The 18630-nt window shown below is 35.1% G+C and overlaps 1 pseudogene; it reads right to left on the bottom strand.

Annotated features, from left to right (window-relative positions):
* Window positions 1-366: 366 nt before the first annotated feature.
* Window positions 367-1089, bottom strand: LOC105860925 (MAPK-interacting and spindle-stabilizing protein-like pseudogene; annotated as a pseudogene).
* Between the last annotated feature and the right edge of the window lie 17541 nt (window positions 1090-18630).

The following is an 18630-nucleotide window of genomic DNA, read 5'->3' as shown; positions in this document are numbered from 1 at the left end:
CTTATTGCATCTATCTGATGTACAATCCAAGTACAATAGGTAGATGTCTTCTCTGAGACAGGCAAGAACTGTCCTTTTGTGAATGTCCTCTAAGAATAGTGAAGCTATCAGTTTTTATATATGCATTATGTGCATATATATGTGCTTCAAAAGCTAAAGCATCATCTCTTCATTCTTTTGTTTTTTGTTTTTGTTTTTGTTTATGAGACAAGAATCTAACCCTGTTGCCCAGGCTGGAGTACTGTGGCATCAGTCTAACCCATAGCAACCTCAAATTCCTGACATTAAGTGATCTTCCTGCCTAGGCCTCCCAGAGTGCTAGGATTACAGGCATGAGCCACCATGCCCAGCCCATTGGTTGTTAACTTAATGATAAGAATGGGGGCCACCAAGTATTGGCAAAGCACCAGAAGGTCCTGAAGGCACTTGAAAAGGATTACTGGGGGTAGGATAGAAGCCTGGTGTGGGATACCCACCTGCAGGGGCAAGATATGGTATCATGGTCCCCATGATACCTTTTGAAATAGTACCTCATGGAACAGGAGTACTGGCCTTGGTGCTTGGGGTGGTGGAAAAGCAGGATATGGTCCTGAAGATGGATATGAAATATTAGGGGTAGGATACTGCCTTCCCATTCCTGGTGCTTAAAGTCCAGAAGACATAGATCCCCCCAAACCCTAAAGAACCAGCTATAGATGGATCTGTGGATGCACCATATGGTCTCAGTAGCTCTGGAAAGGGCATATTTGTTGTAGGATATGGCCTGGCACAGTTGGTACTGGATAAAGAGTGCTAGGTGGAAGGCATGTTGACCCAGAAGGAGTAAAAGGTGCTGGGGTGTCCTAGAGGTGGTCCAGTGGAGGACACACAGAGATATATTTTTGTTGGTGCTGGTCCAAAAGGCACAGTGGAGGGCATTGCTCTTGGTGGAAGTCCAGATGGCACAGTAGGTGGAGCATTTGGGTTATTCCAAGCTTTGGAACCTGGCCAGCCTTGAGGAGATTGGCCAGGTTTTATATTCCTCACAGCAGAGGTTTTGGCAGAGGAGTGTTCGGGTAGCACATCTGCCAACAAAAATTCATCAGACATTTTCCCAGCAAGATCCAAGGGTCTAGAAATGACAATGGGTCTGAGGGAACTAAGTGGACTCTGAAGAACCAGGCACAGCCTAACTGACAGCAGTAGTGACAAAAGCTCCAGCACTAGCAGCGTTTGGCTCCTTCTCTACTCTGCCAATTTCTTAGGCGAGCTATAGAACTAAAGGAACTTTCAAAAGGGCCATGGTTATGTCTACGTGATGGCAAGCAAGGCTTTTGGCAGAGTTAGTGCTTGAATCATAACGGGCATGGAGCTAAAACTTGGATTGACTGCAGGGCAGAGAAAAGTGCCCCAAAGGCTTGATTTAAATAATTTATTTTAACTTCTTTAACAGTCTCATCTAGGAGCGTGACATATTTAGCTCACTGGCACTTGAATTGTTTTCCTGCCACAAAAAGAGAAAGGATATCTGCTAAACTAGAAATAAGACTATCTGGGATGTCATTTGTTTGTATTCTACCACTGGCATGATTTGGGACCTTTGTGTAAAATATAACCATGTGAACAAAAATTATCCCCCATCCATCCATGAAATCAAGCCAATTTACTGAAAATAAATTTACCAAACCAAATTACTGAAATTCAGTTTGCCACATAGTAACTCTGCCAAAAACCAATCTTACTGTTGAATACTTTGCTAAATGATCAATTTAACAAATTTGGTAATTACAATTTTAACTATTTAGAATAATTTAAGAGCTTCAGTAGGAATATTTTAAGATCTTAACAAGAATATGCAACTTATTTGTTACTCATAAAATATAATTTTACAAACATTGTAATTCAAATAATTAATATTAAAATTCTAAATATATGTATATATTTCTTTGAAAATGTAAATTGTATGTTCTGTAACCAAGGAATTTTTCATGTTCATATAATTAAAAAAAACACAAAAAACAAAAGTTTATTTTGGTTTTCTTTAGTCTTTAAAGCTTTAGGATTCATTTGGCAATTTCAGCATTTTAAATTTCATTTGTTATATCAAGAAATTAGTTGCCTCAATTTTTTATGTGATGCAGTTGCTCCTGTCACTTCCTAGGTTATTTCTATTCATAGAGTCCATTATAGTTTTTCCTTCAGGGCATCCATCTCTTGCTTCCCCATCTATACACTTTTACCCTTTGGTATTGAATCTTTCTCCTAACAGCTAACAGGTCAATGTTTCCAATTGCTTCTTGTTAGAAATCAAACTTTCAGCATTTCATAAATGATGTGGTTTTTCAGCTACTTTTGATTTCTTTTAGAGGCTTTTTGATGTTATTTTTTACTTTCCAAATTTATTTATTATGTCGGCTGTAATGTGTTATTTTCTGCAACTGACTGTAACATTAATTAGGTTACATTTAAATTTAAAATTGTTACTAGAAAGTATATATTTATAGAGAGAGATAGATGTGCATGTATGTATCTATCTCTGTCTATATATGTAGATACACACACACACACACACACACACACATATATAAATAAAATTCCATGCCAGAAGCGACCAAAAGTATATATTCTTGTTAAAGCTGTTAACCAATACATTAAATGTATTAGAAACATTGTTGATAACTAATATAGTTAGTGAATTTGACAAATTAATCAACTGGAAAATTGATCAATTAGAGAATGGTATTCAGCAATTCATGTTGTCTGAACTGACCACTTATCAAATTGATTAGTCTCCAAACTTTAGTTATATGAATGTTTATGGTGATAGCATCCCATATCTAAACATGTCCACGATCCTTAACAGAGAAAGTTTATTATGACCAGATACCTGATTCAAACTGGGCAAATCAGTGTCTTTCTTAGAATTCTGATTAGTGGGGCCATATAAAGAAGCCAAACCCCTATCTGGGCCCTATGATGGCTTTGCTATTGATGGAAGTCTGGTAGGCTAAAGAAGACATATGGATACAAGAGATGAAAGAGGACAATTTGAAGAAAATAAAGAAATATAATCAGGCATAAAAGAGCAAAAATAAGATAAAGTTAAAAACATCCTTAATATAACTGAGTGTTTGGTCCCAATTTTTCCTAAGGCTTACCTGTATTGGTATCTCTGAATGCCTTGGGTCAGGGAGATGTCTCAGTGTATAATAATAACTCTTCCTTTTGGATAAACTGATTAGCTTTGGGTTGTGGTCACTTTCAAATTAAACACATGAAAGAGACCTTAGGCAAGTCACAAAATAGTAATAATTGCAGTGGTGATAATAATGATGATGATGATGATACAGTTGTTTTGTATTCTTTTGTAGTCTAAATGCTTTGTAGTACTTTTTCAGCAACTATTGCATAGCACGTAATGAACTAAGTGTTGGGAATACAGATATAAAAATAAACTCTCCAAGATAGACAAGTAAATAATCATATATTGTTTAAATGCTATGACAAAAATATGCAGAATTTTAATCCAGATCAGAGTAGAAATTGATCCTCCTTACTCTTTTACAGCAACATCTCTATTAACAAATCAAGATTTGATGTATATTGTATATCAACACTAATAATTAGCTTATAACAATAAATTTCTTATTTTTATTAGATTAAAATCTGTTGGTAAATAATATTCTTGAATTTCACAATGTGGGCATAACTTTAAAGTTTCACATATTCATAGTAATCAAGTTACATATTCTATTTAAGGTGAGAAGTAAGTATTCTTCCTAATATAAGTAGGTAATTATTAACAATAGATGGAATAGCTAGGTGCAGTGATATCCACCTATAGTCCTAGGTACTCAAGGGGCTGAGGTGGGAGGATGGCTTGAGCCCAGGAGTTTGAAGCTGTGGTGTGCTGTGATGATTGTGCCTGGGAACAGCCACTGTACTCCAGTCTGGGCAACATAGCAAGAGCCCATCTCTTAAATAAATAAAGAAATCAAGAAATAATCCATGACATGGCATTGTAGAGCAGCATGGACTTATATTTACAGCATATTCTTTATGAGGTTGTTGAATAATGTTCACTATCTATGAGATTCAATTATATGGAGAGATATATTAACTTTATTCTATGTGAGAGAAAATAAAAGGGCAAAGCAAATGCATCATAATAGGCAGCAAAAGGCCACTACCTATCAAATCCTTGCAAAAGATGGCTGGAATATGTGGCAAATATGAACCAATTTTTCCTTCTAAAGACATCCATAAAAATATAGTTTCTATAATTCTTTTCTGTATTAAGAGAAGGAAGTATACCTCCCACATTTGAGTGGGCTTATATGATTCTGGGCTCTTGATTTTGATTTTTGATTGCCTTAACATCAATATCATGGTCACAAGATACTACTATAATCTCTAATAAAAAGTAAGTATCTATTTTACAATTTCATAACTACTGAGACATTCCCTCCCTACAAACTGGCAAACCATCTTAAAACATGCTAATGTCCAGTGTGGTCCAAAATACAAAGAAATGGATACTAAAACTCACATGGGAATGTAAACTGGTAGAATAAGAACATTTATGTAGAGCAAGCAGGCAGTAAATAGCAAGAACCATAAAATATCTTTAGAAATGTTAACCTTGAAATTACCCCCTAGAAATTTTTCCTTAGAAATAATCATGAGTGTGAACAATGATTTATGTTTATCATATAATATGTAATAGCAAATTGCAAAGCATATTCATCATGCAATTTGTAATAGCAAAATGTTGGTAGATGCCTAAATGTCAAACAAGAGGGAAGTGATATCAAAAGAAAAAAAAATAATAATTGGGAGTATCTTGTGGTCAGTAAACAAACTATTTTTGAAGGTTATTTAATAATATGTGAATTTACTTACAACAGAATATCTGGTTATATATAGTTCATATATATAATATAAATATAACCAAATTTAATAAGTAACCATATAAATAATGTTAGAAATATAAGCATATCTGTTTACAATTATATGAAAGCATAATTCTAATTTAGTTTATTCCATCTCCGTAAATACTGATAAATGTCTCTCAGTTCCCTGGAAAGCAATGACTCTACCTGTAGTGGAGGTTGCCAGTGGGCACCAATATCTATGCCCCCCTTTTCCTCCCAGGCACACAGACTATTTTATGCTAGCCTCCTTTGTAGTTACATATTACAAGAATCACCGCTATTAACCTTCCTCTTGTGCTGTTTTTGTTAATTGCTTAAAGACAGTTTTATAGTTACTTATATCTACTGATTTTCTTTCCCACTCCCCCATTATCAGAATAGTTTTGTCCATACTCATCCTTGTTTTGTCAATTTGGATTCTGTATCCTGTGGTACCTTCTCAGCATGTGGTCTTATTCTAGAAGAGGCTTCAGTTGGTTAGCTCTGAGAGTTCATTGGGCCCAGGCTACTCTGTTGAGCTTATTTTAACTACTTATGCTCAACTTCACATTAGAGCCATAAAAGCCCTTTCCAGTTTTGACTGCCATTCTCAGGTTGGACTTCTATAATTTCCTGTAAGGACTTATGGGCTATTATAGCTTTCTCAGTACAACATGTCATCGGAAGACCCCAGGACTTCTCTTGATTTCCAACTGCATAGTCAGTAGTATCATGCAGGTCTTGTTGCCTTTGGTGGTTTGTTTCTAGTCACTCATATTTTGGGGATTACTGGAATAACTTGTCACCTAGTATTTTTGTAGATGTTGTTCCTGGGGTTTTGGTTTTGCTATTCTAGTTTTTGTTTCAATTTTATGGAGTGAGGGTGGAAAATGGAGAAAAAAAACAAACAAAAACAATGTCATCACAGCCACTATAATGACAGAATCCAGAACAAATACATTTGAGTTTCCACGGTATAAAACAATGTGGTTGAAGTGGTGAAGGTAGAGGAATTATGAAAATGAAGAATAACAATATATGGAATTATAAGAGATATTTAATAATTCATAGCACTGGACAAGAGAAGAAAAGATAATGATGCATCAAGATACGAGTTCTAAGTCTAGATTAACCACTAACTATTTATATGGTCGTTTGTGAGTAACTGCTATTTCAGTTTCAGATTTCTCGCATGTAAAATAGTTGAATTTTGGTCCTATTTGGCTTAGACCTCTTATGGTTTCTATGAGAGGAACATTTGTATGGCCAGCCATCTAGCCCTAGGAAAAAAATTACAGTTTTTTTCCATCCATAATGAAATCTAATTTTTTATTTTGATATCCAGTATCTAGGCTCAATACTCAGCCTTCTCTTTTACTCCACCTACCCCAAACTTACATATGGCTAAAATATTTTAAATGCTTAACTATTTTAATGAATAAATAACACAAAATAAAAATTGGACATTACACATAGAAAAATCACCCTATCATTCAATATCAAATCAATATCATTCAAAAATTAGAAATAAAGACATGAGCAGGATATTTTTCTCATTGACATTTTAAGAAGTAGCTAATTACTGATGGGGGTCTTGTTTTATAGTGTCTGGATTGGGCCCTCCTCATGCTTCATACATCAAAATGGAACCACTTCGATGGACAGTTGGAAGTTATATGATCTGAGTCTTAGTGCATATGCGGATCTCCCAGGAGCCTCTCTGAAAGCCCATTTTGTGGGATGAACTGCAATGTAGATTTAAGCTAAATGACATGATAATTAGCATTATATTGTCCTAGGTCACCTTCCAGACTCCATTGTATTTGTGCTACATGGCCTATGGCCTGGAGAATCCTCTGCATTCTTTTGTACTTGGCGTTTGGCAGATTAATAGGGCATTCCCTCCTCCCCCAGGTGTAGCAATTGCTTGGGATGCCAGGATTTGTCCCCAGGAGGGGCTGGAGGTCCCTGGCTGTCTAACTAACAGAAATACTACATAATCAACATATATGGATGATTCAGACCATTTTTAAGTTTTACACATTATTTCATTATTTAATCATATATTAAAAAACAATTTGTAAATCTACAAATATTAAAGAGAATTAGTTTTTAAACTTTTCTGTTTTATGTTCTTTTCTCCATTAAGAAGATATTTCTAAGTTAAACAGAGTTCTAATTTTGGGAGATTTGGACCATAGGACACTGGTCTCAACTTTACATCTTTATAGAAAAGAAGACCAGTTTGTTTATTATTTGTTCATGTGTTTTATAAGCATGGCTAGAGGCTTATCCTTACCAATTAGTAGCTGCAGTGTATTCAGGCATACATATTGCAGAAAAATAAATAAATAAACATGGTGAAAGCTTTTATGCTGACAGACTAGAAATATAGCTATGCTAGACTACCATGCTGTTTTCCTTTCCCATCACTCTGGTTCACATCAGCAAATATATTTTGAGCACAAACATCAGGGACTGGAAAAGCAGGACTAAATAGGTAGATGCCACTTAGAAAATGTAAGAAGAATAATGCAACACTAATATTTTCAAAAAAACTGGGCCACTACTATGTCCATGGCATCATTCTAGGTCCCAGGGATTTTATGCTCTAGGAGGAGAGTGAAAGAGCATACCTTTAACAAATAAATAAATTGAATCATCACACAGTGTAATATATTCTCTAAAAAAAACCAATAGGGCAAGGAAATAGAAAGCAATAATTACACAGTTAGGAACATCACACCTGAGATTTCCAGTGTTTCACATGATCCATAAGTTTGGTTTCATCTTCTGCTTCTTCTTCTCACCCACTCCTTCATTCATCTCTAGCCACAGGACTCCTCAAACATGCCAGGCACTATCCCCAATTACAGCCTTGCACTGATTGTCTCCTTTGCCTGGAACTCTCTTCACCCATATTTGAGACTCCCTTACCCCTTCACATTGTTGCTTATATGTCAGCTTCTCAATGAACTCCATTCTGACAACCCTTCAATTTTCAGTTACTCCTATCCCCCTTACTCTGATTTACTTTTTCTTTTTTATATTTTTATCACTTATCACTTTCTAAAATCTCATCTAATTTACGTATTCATTATGCTTATTATTTATTTTTATTGTCTGAATATGCCTGTCAGAATATAAGCTAGATCAAGGCAGAATGTCTATTTTATTGATTGATTCATTCCAAATATATGGCATTATGCCTGGCCCAGAGTAGGCTTTTAATTAGCTATGGAAGGTGAAAATAACCACTTCGTTACCATAACAAAGAAATGAGTTCCAAAGGTAGATGGAACATGGTACTGGCATCAAGAAATGAGACAGCTATGACCAAGTTATAATTTTGTTTAGAATTAAATGGGACACTTTTGTAGAATGAAAGTGCAAAATGGAGAACATGTTTAAAGGTGCTTTGAATTGAGAACAATGTGATGTTTGAAAATGGATATGGAGATGGAATAGCAGATGCCAGAGAGGACTCATTGCTGTACCAATCAAAAAAAAATATGTAGCCCTGCTTTGTACAACACAAATGTTATGTGGCTGTTGAATATAGAACACTCAGACTGGTTTGAAAAAGTATGTCACTAGGTCAAGCAGTAATGAAATGGTCATGGCACAACTAAGTTATTTATTCTGGAAAGTACAGTTTAATATGACATATTTTATAGTGCCTTTAGAGTATCATTAAGGAACCTGGATATAATCCTGTAAAAAATTTAGAGTTAACTGTTTTGAGAAGTGGATTCCTGTGATAAAAATCGTCCATCCAACTACTCATTCACTCATTGATTCATATAAAATATACATTTAGGATATGATGTATTACTTAAAATTGTGCTAGCCTCTGGATACAGAAATGAGTATCACACAGACCCTAAGCTAACAGAGTTCACATTCATTTGTGGGATTACAGAAGTATAAAAAGCAATTTCAATGCAATACAAAATCATATAAGAACTCTGAAAGTACAGAGAAAGGAACATTTTGTTGCTGTTTTGGAGGGAACTTTATAATAGGTGGTGTTAATTAAGCTGGATATTAAAGGTTAAAATCTCACCTTTAGTGGGAAATAGAAAATTTGTTTATAAAGAATAGCATGTGAAAATAAATTAAGGTGTGAGAGTGCATGGCACATTCTCAGAACAAGTAATCAATCACATTATGGAAAATACAGAGGAGGTGTTATGGGTTGAATTGCGTCCTCCTAAAAGATATATTGGACTTCTAAGTTACCCAATTACCTCAAAATTTGACCTTATTTGGAGATACAGTCTTTCTACAGATAATCAAGTTAAAATGAAGTGATTACGGGGGAATCTAATCCAATATGACCAGTGTCCTTATTTAAAGGGAAAGTTTACACACAGATATGCTCCCAGAGAGAACACCACATGAAGACGAAGGCAGATTGTAGTGATGCCTCTACAAGGCAAGAAATGCCAACAATTGTTGGAAAACCACCAGAAGACAGGAAAATGACATAGAACAGAATCTCCTCCACAGAGCTCAGAAGAAACAAAAACAAAATTCTGCAGACACCTTGATTTCAGACTTCTAGCCTACAAGACTGTGAGACAAAAAAATGTCCATTGTTTAAGTCACCCAGTTTGTAGTATTTACTTATAGCAGCCCTAGAAAACTAACACAAGAGGTAAGGTTAGCAGATAAAGATGGAAAGATGTGTAGGGGATAACTATCCAGATTGTTAAAATATTAAGGAGTTGAATTTTAATGATTTGTAAGAACCACCAAAAGTGGAAGTGGAATGATGAGTTTGCATTTTACAAAGAAATTCTAGCAGCCTCCAGAAGGATGCATACAAGCCACAAGAGATAAGAAGTCAAAAGACTGGGAAAGAGGCTGTCATATAATAATTACACAGGTGAGAGCCAATGAGGGACTAAAACAGGGAAGAGTATTTAGAACAAAGATGTTGAGATGGCTTTGTAAAGAGTTAAGGAGAAGGCCGGGCGCGGTGGCTCATGCCTGTAATCCTAGCACTCTGGGAGGCCGAGGCGGGCGGATTGCTCAAGGTCAGGAGTTCAAAACCAGCCTGAGCGAGACCCCGTCTCTACCATAAAAATAGAAAGAAATTAATTGGCCAACTAATATATATATATATAAAAATCAGCCGGGCATGGTGGCTTGTGCCTGTAGTCCCAGCTACTCGGGAGGCTGAGGCAGGAGGATCACTTGAGCCCAGGAGTTTGAGGTTGCTGTGAGCTAGGCTGACGCCACGGCACTCACTCTAGCCTAGGCAAGAAAGCGAGACTCTGTCTCAAAAAAAAAAAAATCTATAAGATTGAAATATTGATGAAATACTGACAGGAAGTGAAAGGAGGCATTAGGTATGACTTTGGCTTATGGGAATGGGAGGGTAGTGGCACCAAGTTTACAGAAAGGTAATCTTCATGGTCTAAAGTAGAGGAAGAAAATGAATTTTAGTCAATGTTGAGATCAATGTGTATATAGGATGGTTGCTAGTGTACAAATGGCCTTATGAGTATTCTTTTTTGAGTTCTGAGCTAGATAAAAACATGAGAAAATTAAAATTTTATAAATAATAGTCTTTTGTTATGAAGAATTGAAGAAAGAGGTTGTAGACTAAAGGTTGCATGCACATGGGAGGTGTGGGCAACAGCATGGAAGAGAGTTATTTCTGAGATTCTTATGGTAGTTCAGGCATGAGGTGGTATGTTTCAAATAACTACATAAAAGCAATAATGACTCTTTGCAATGAAATAGGAGTTTGTTTTTATCTAAAACAAAGTAGGTTGAAAGCAGTACAGAAGAATAACTGCTTTAATAGTAGTTCTCACCTGGCCATGACCTTCTAAACAATAAGTTTTATTTATATTTCCAAAGCATGTTTACTATGCAAATAAATATAAAAGTGCTAAGAAGAATTAGCTTTCATATTTTCTTCTAATGTGAAGGTATGAACTCTTTTTATATACATTTTTATTGATACACATAAAGGTATAATAGCTGTCTAAAATTTCTTATTTTATGCAGAATACAATGCAAAATGAGAGAGACTTGACCCGTATCACCCACTGTTCTAACATGATATTTATAACAGATAAAATAGTGCACTAGCATGCTACTAGAGAAGTACTATTAACATACTTCCCTGTGGAAAGAAAAACAAAACTAAAGCAAAACCAATAAATTTTTTTGGAATTTATGCTTAGAAATATTATTGATAATGCTTATAGGTGATATTGAAATTTCATTATAATCAACAGAAACTTAATAGCTTAAAACAAAAAAGGAAAAAGAAAATGTATACCAAGTGAAAAATGATGGAGAATAGTAAGTAGAACAGAACTTGGCGGTTTGAGTCAGAAGACCTGGATTCAAAACCTATTTTCGGCATTACTAGCTATGTCATTTGGGGTAATTTATATCTCTTGAGTTTTCTCAGAGGTGGAAAGTAGGCTAGAGATTAGCTGCTACCATATTGGGTTCAATAAAGATAGGTCGTAAAGGTATAAAAACTCAAATAAACATGTTTGGTGATGGATTTTTTAAATTTTCATATCTCTCATATCCATATCTTTTAGAAGTAAGGTCCTCCACTAACTTGGAGCTTGTTCCCATAACTGACTTTAGCCAATGGGTTATAGCAGATTTGACACAAGCAGAAGTATGAAAAATCACTTGCATATTGCTATCTTCATTCTTTTACTCTTTTATTCTGGTACTTTCTTGTGCTACCATGAGAATATATACAGGCTAGCTTACAAGAGGGATATGAGAAAAATATATGGAGAAATAACAAGACCATCTTAGACCAGCCCACAGCCAGCCAACCACAAACAAAACTCAGCCAATATCAGCAGGGCCCTCTTCAAGGCTCAATTGACCACAGATGCATGAATGAGCCCAGCCAAAATCAGGGGAACTGCCTGCCAACCCATAGATATGTGATCAATAATAAATGATATTTGCTTTCAGACACTGAATTTCTTGGCAGTTAGTTACACAGAAGTATTGTAGTAATAGATAATTTATACATCAAGGAAGAGAGAATACTATGGAGGGAAAGGAGAAATGATGGCTCAAATGAGGCATAACTGAGGAGGAATCTTTGCCATATCTAAGATTCACTACATAAAATAAAGTCTTAAGAATGTAAGAAACTTAACCCCTGGTTTTCCATGCCTATTCTGGAAAGTAATTAACTATCAACATATATGTCAGTATAAATAATTTCTTATATGCAGACTTCATGTCTCAAAATTCTTGCTCCCATGGAAACCCATAGAATTCCAGGACCTACGTAATCAATCAATAAATATTCTTTAAAAATATGATGAAAAGGAAGCTGTTTCACAGGTTTTCAAAACCAATCACCTTATCAGAGAAAACTCAAGCCCAGATGGAAAGATGGCCATCATGTGTTCTGTTTATAAATAAATGAATACTATATTTTTGTGATGCTCTAATAATGAATCATAAGTTTAGCATATATTCTAATGTCTTACAAAAAACTACCAGAAAGAAAAGATGCTATGTACAATTAGACTAATGACAAAGTTCTCATTATCCAGAATAGCAGAGTGACATTTCCAATATGTTTTAAAAATTGTCAGTCTACAATATTGAATATGGTTTATTACTTAATATCAAAAAGGGAATAAATATATTTTCATATAGAGAATGACTGACAGATTTTAATAGTCAAAGATTATCTCTGAACTTCTAAATGATTTTTTTTTTTTTTTTTTTTTTTTTTGAGACAGAGTCTCGCTTGTTGACCAGGCTAGAGTGAGTGCCATGGCGTCAGCCTAGCTCACAGCAACCTCAATCTCCTGGGCTTAAGCGATCCTGCTGCCTCAGCCTCCCGAGTAGCTGGGACTACAGGCATGTGCCACCATGCCCGGCTAATTTTATATATATATTAGTTGGCCAATTAATTTCTTTCTATTTATAGTAGAGACGGGGTCTTGCTCTTGCTCAGGCTGGTTTCGAACTCCTGACCTCGAGCAATCCGCCCGCCTCAGCCTCCCAGAGAGCTAGGATTACAGGCGTGAGCCACCGCGCCCGGCTTAAATGATTTTTTTAAGTAAGAAATATTCTGAACCTGGAAGATTAGAGACAAATGCTCAATTATTTTTCACAAGTAGTCTTGTGCAAATAAATTGGTAAAAATGTTTTTAAATCAGGCCGGGCACGGTGGCTCATTCCTGTAATCCTAGCATTCTGGGAGGCCGAGGTGGGCAGATCACTCAAGGTCAGGAGTTCGAGGCCAGCCTGAGCAAGAGTGAGACCCCATCTCTACTAAAAATAGAAAGAAATTAATTGGCCAACTAAAAATACATAGAAAAAATCAGCCAGGCATGGTGGCACATGCCTGTAGTCCCAGCTACTTGGGAGGCTGAGGCAGGAGGATCGCTTGAGCCCAGGAATTTGAGGTTGCTGTAAGCTAGGCTGATGGCATGGCACTCAGTCTAGCCTGGGCAACAGAGTGAGACTCTCTCAAAAAAGAAAAAAAAATGTTTTGTATCAAAATAAGGACTTGACATGAATAATATAAAATGTAACTAACTTATTAATATTAAAGCAGAGAATATATCAAATACTAGCTAAAAAGTAAAGTAGAAAGTAGAATTAGGAGATCAGAATTAAAGCTAAGATCTAATTTTCACACAGTGTGTTACAAGTGGACTTATTTTATCCTTTATTACATATATGAATTAAAATTTAAGCATAACTCTCAAAAATAAAATAATTAGAATGTATAATTTCTAAATCAGCAACAAGAATAAGGAGCCAGGGGGAATAGTTCGGAAATCAAAAACAAAGAAACCAAGGAAAAGTATAGCAACTGGAAACACAACATTTCATGATTTTAAAACTAATTAGATCAGTAATCACTAAATATATGTGGAGTAAGGTTACACATTGAAAAACATAGTGTCAAGTGGGATATAAAGCAATCAGCTCTAAGATAGTCATAAATATAATGACTCAATATATAACAACTCAAAAATTTTGACAACAATGGATGAGAAAAGATACACTGTGCAAACACTAATACTAACCAGGATAGCTGGTGTGAAATACCAATACATTTTTAAAGACGTAATTAAGGATGAAGTATCCTCATTAAGGATATAATGATAAAACAAACTACTCAGCAGAAGGATATAACAACTCAGATCCAGTCTTTATATAACAGCTGAAATTCAAAATTAAAAACAAAAGACAAAATCACAAATAGAGTTTTATAAATCTATAGTCAGAGACAGAAATTTTAACACCTGTCTCTCAGAAATTAACATATATTGTAATAATTATAGTTTGATTTTGTCAATATATAGAATCTTATGTTCAACAATTATAGTATATATATATATATGCATCTCTATCTCTATATCTATATATTTCATTCAAGCACATATAGACGTTTTATCAGAATGAAGAACGTAAAAACCCATTTAAATGAAATGGATAATACCTTACATAACTAACTTGCAAAATTGACTCAAGAAGAAAGGAAACTCAAAATAAGCCTATCATCATTAAATAATTAAATTGAGTACATAAAAATTTAGCACAACTCCTCCTTCCACATACACGAACATCAGGCAGAAATTGTTTTATGTTCAGCTTTTACCAAAACTTCATGAATCTGATAACCCTCATCTTATACAATTATTCCAAAGAGTAGAAATCAAAGAAATGTTCTTTAAGATACTTTACACAATTTGATATAAAAAGAGGGCATATAGAATAAAAAGAAATAACATTATAGACCAATTTCACTTACAAAATAGATGTCAATATCACATATAAAATTTTATCTAACTAAATCACAACATTGTAAAAGTTATTCTAAGATCACAACAATGTGTTAATTCTACTATAATTTCTAGGATCTTGGCCCTAATCTACTAACATGATAGAAATATTCTAAACAGACATGTTAATATGGACCTTGCTTTTTTTTTTTTTTAATTTTTTTTTATTTTGGCATATTATGGGGGTACAGATTTTAAGGTTTCAGGACCTTGCTTTTTATATGATGCTATCAACTGCTTCATGTGCTGTCACTATTTGGAAGGGTCTGACTATAGAAACTAGTTTTAATGATTACAACATTCAATGGCTTTTTAAAGCATGTCTCTATAATTTTTTAAATTATCCTCAAAATAATCCGTCCAGTAAATAAGATGAAGAACTGAGGATCTGGAAAATTAAATAAAAATAAGAAGAATGATTTTAATGGGTTACACCATGTTAATTATCCAAACCTTTTAAGTAGAAGAATAATCTTGAAGTGTTTCATTCAGGTCTCACATTTATATTATTCCTTTAACATAGTGATCTCCAACCTTTTTGGCACCAGGGACCTGTCACATGGAAGATAATTTTCCCATGGACCAGGGGGATGGGAGGTGGATGGTTTGTGGATGATTCAAATGTATTATACTTATTGTGCAGTCAAACCTCTCTGCTAATGATAATCTGTATTCACAGCCACTCCCCAGCACTGGCACCGCCTCAGCTCCACCTCAGATCATCAGGCATTAGATTCTTATAAGGAGCACACAACCTAGATCCCTTGCATGCTCAATTTGCAGTAAGGTTCATGTTCCTATGAAAATCTAATGCCACCACTGATCTGACAGGAGACGGAGCTTATGTGGTGATACCAGCGATGGGGAGCAGTTTTAAACACAGATGAAGCTTTGCTCGCTCACCCACTGCTCATCTCCTGCGCACGGCCCAGTTCCTAATGGGTCACAGACTGGTATCGGTCCACAGCCTAGGCATTGGGGGCTGCAGCTTTAATATACTCATGCATTCACATCTTGGGTGGTCTCAGATTATATGCAATGTCAATGCCTGTTACAGTTTCATGCATACACATTAAGACATAGTTACTAAAGTGCAGTTCTAGAGGCAGAGTTTCAATAATAAGAACATTATACCTTCAATGTTATGAATATGCTAATTTTGCTGTAAAAATCAAGCAAGGAAACCTAATTTTATTTTTAAAATAAATGTGCAAAACAACTCTGTTGAAACACATAAATACAACTAGATAACTAGTGGTATATTTTGCATAGTAAAGATACTGTCTGAGACCAAGGTTCATATTCTTATAAAATTCATACTATAAATTCTAGGTACCATACTGCATTAAGTGACTGCAAAGAAAAGATCAGGTTATGAGTTTTAAGCAGATGTACATTAATCTCTGCTCTGCATACCCCAATGTTACATTTCTGAATAATAAGTAATCTAATATTGTGCCACCAAAAATATTCCCTATGCTGAATTTTTAGTCTTTAACCTTTCTGTGAATGAGAAGGAAAACTCAGGCAATATAATAACTCAAAGTTATAATGCATGAAATGGTATGTTTTAAGAGATGGAATATTTGAAGAAATGTATAAAGCCATGGATACACTCACATTTTAGCATACTACACATATAGTAATAAAAAAAAGTTATTTTGTGACTGTATATGCTCACTTTACAGAGCATGCCTTGGTTCTGGATCTGTATTATAGGGATATTTCTAGCACACTTGCCACAGTGGTTATTAGGTCATAAGTCACACATTATGTAACTGATTTTCCTCTCTGGATATTAGGACTTTTATTTTTTGTGCTCTAGTCATATGCAATCACTTAGTTTCCCTCCTTCTCTTCCTGTTTATATTCTCCTATATTACAGACTGTTAGTGTTCAACATTATTCATGCTTTTTTTTGTTTCTTTGTTTTTTACATTTCCCAAATATCCTTGCTCTAAGATGTGTCTGGTTCTTGCAATGCATTGTGGTTAGCAGTGACATATCTCACTCTCAGATCAGGAGTGTCTGGTTTGCTTCCCCCACACTTTCTTCTTCCATCTGCTAACTGAATTTCCTTAAAGCCAGAGAATGATGGGACCACATGATGAAAGCGGTCTTATTCTCATGTCATCAGTTGAAGGAGAGATACTTATAGGACAGTTGCCCAGAAGAGCCCCACAACCTGCATAGGTCTACAAAGTGAGAAATAAAATAAACATCTTTGGTTTAAGACAATGAGATGGTTTTGGTTTTTGCTAGAGAAAATTACCCATTTAATAATCTCCCTTTCTCTCTTCCTTTCTCTCACCTTTTAAACTAATATTTATTAGCTACCCTCTATCACGCATTATGCAATGCACCAGAGACACAGAAATAAGAGACTCAGTACCTTTATTCAGCCAACTCACAAGATAATATTGAGTAAATGTGACTAAGCCAATGATTACAATGAGCTTTGATGAATGCTATTAAGGGGTAATCACTATTGTTTCTGTCGCATGAAGGCCTCTAGGGGAGGCATGCTAAGAAAAATGATGTTTGGTCAGAATGTCAAGCATAAGGATTATTTATCCAGAAGGAATAGAAGGAAAGGAATTCCAAACCCAGGAAATAGAAAGTGTTCCTTTGAGTCTCAATGGAGATATCTTAGGATTTTCTTTTCTTCAAGACATATGTTCATGTGAATAATCTAGTAATCATTTCTCACTCACTATTTCCTTCAACTCTCTACATTCAATGACTAGTCCAGTACTTTTATCTTCTTAATGACTGTTAGATCCATGTATTTCTTTACATTATACCTTGTTAGTACTTGGTATAGATCATCAACATCTTTCATCTTTATTATAGTAACAGCCTTATAATTGGTCTTGAAGTTCATTTTACCACCCTTTAACACTCTCCTATACAACAGTCAGAGCTGTCTTACTAAAATTCAAATATAATCATATCTCTTCCATGGTTAAAACTCATCGATGAATTCCCATTGCCCTGAGGAAAAAAGTCCAACTCTTCAGCATAGTATACATGATACTTCATATTATAATCTCAGCTCATCCATTGATATAATCTTACCCTTACCAACATAGTTTAGCTATACTGATACCTGATTAACCCTAAAATAGAATTTATTACACCACTATGTTCTATAATTTCTCTACAGACTAGATGACAAATAAAATGCAAGCTCAAACAGTTTTAAAGTGGATGATGTGCAGAAAGTGGCTGGACAAGAGGATGTGGGGAGATTAAGGTCCTTGTATAACCTTGGTAGTTGGTGTCAGCAGACACGGAAGGATTGCCCAAGGGATGCAAGGTTCTATTTTAGCAGGAAAAATAGGTAGCTAAATGGTCAAATGGAAGGAGACTATCATTGGAGTACACTGGTTAAGCAAAGCCCATGGAATTTAAGGCAGTATTTGCAGATTACTACATAAAAGTTCATTTTGCTTTTCTTCGGGGCTCTAAGAGAATTTCAGAAACATGTACTTAGGGCTAAGATAGCTCTGAGTTTCTGTAACAGCTGATTGACAACTGAAATAATCACTGGATTGAAAATGTCTCCTAATACAGTGTAATTATCTAAATTATAGGTAATAAGTGAATAATCTAATTGACTTTTTATAATGTCCTGAATACTGAATGATAATATACTGTATATAAATAGGTGATTGAGGGGAACAGACCTCACTTGTATATATCATCATAAAATGCTCCAGAGAAGAACTGCGATAATAACTAAGGCAATAGTGCCGTACCTTTAATTACGGCTTAAAAATGTCATTTAGCACAGGCCTGGAAAGAATTGAACTGTGAAATACAAATGCTATAAGGATCAGAAGCTGAATGGAAGAATTTTAGAGGGTTCTGAGGAATTTTTTATCCTGGCAGGTAAATTTCTCTATTATGATAGTAAT

Source organism: Microcebus murinus, chromosome 18, assembly GCF_040939455.1.
Source record: "Microcebus murinus isolate Inina chromosome 18, M.murinus_Inina_mat1.0, whole genome shotgun sequence".
Classification (NCBI taxonomy): Eukaryota; Metazoa; Chordata; class Mammalia; order Primates; family Cheirogaleidae; genus Microcebus; species Microcebus murinus.
The sequence above is the reverse complement of the archived record's forward strand: the minus strand, read 5'-3'. Positions and strand labels throughout refer to the sequence as shown.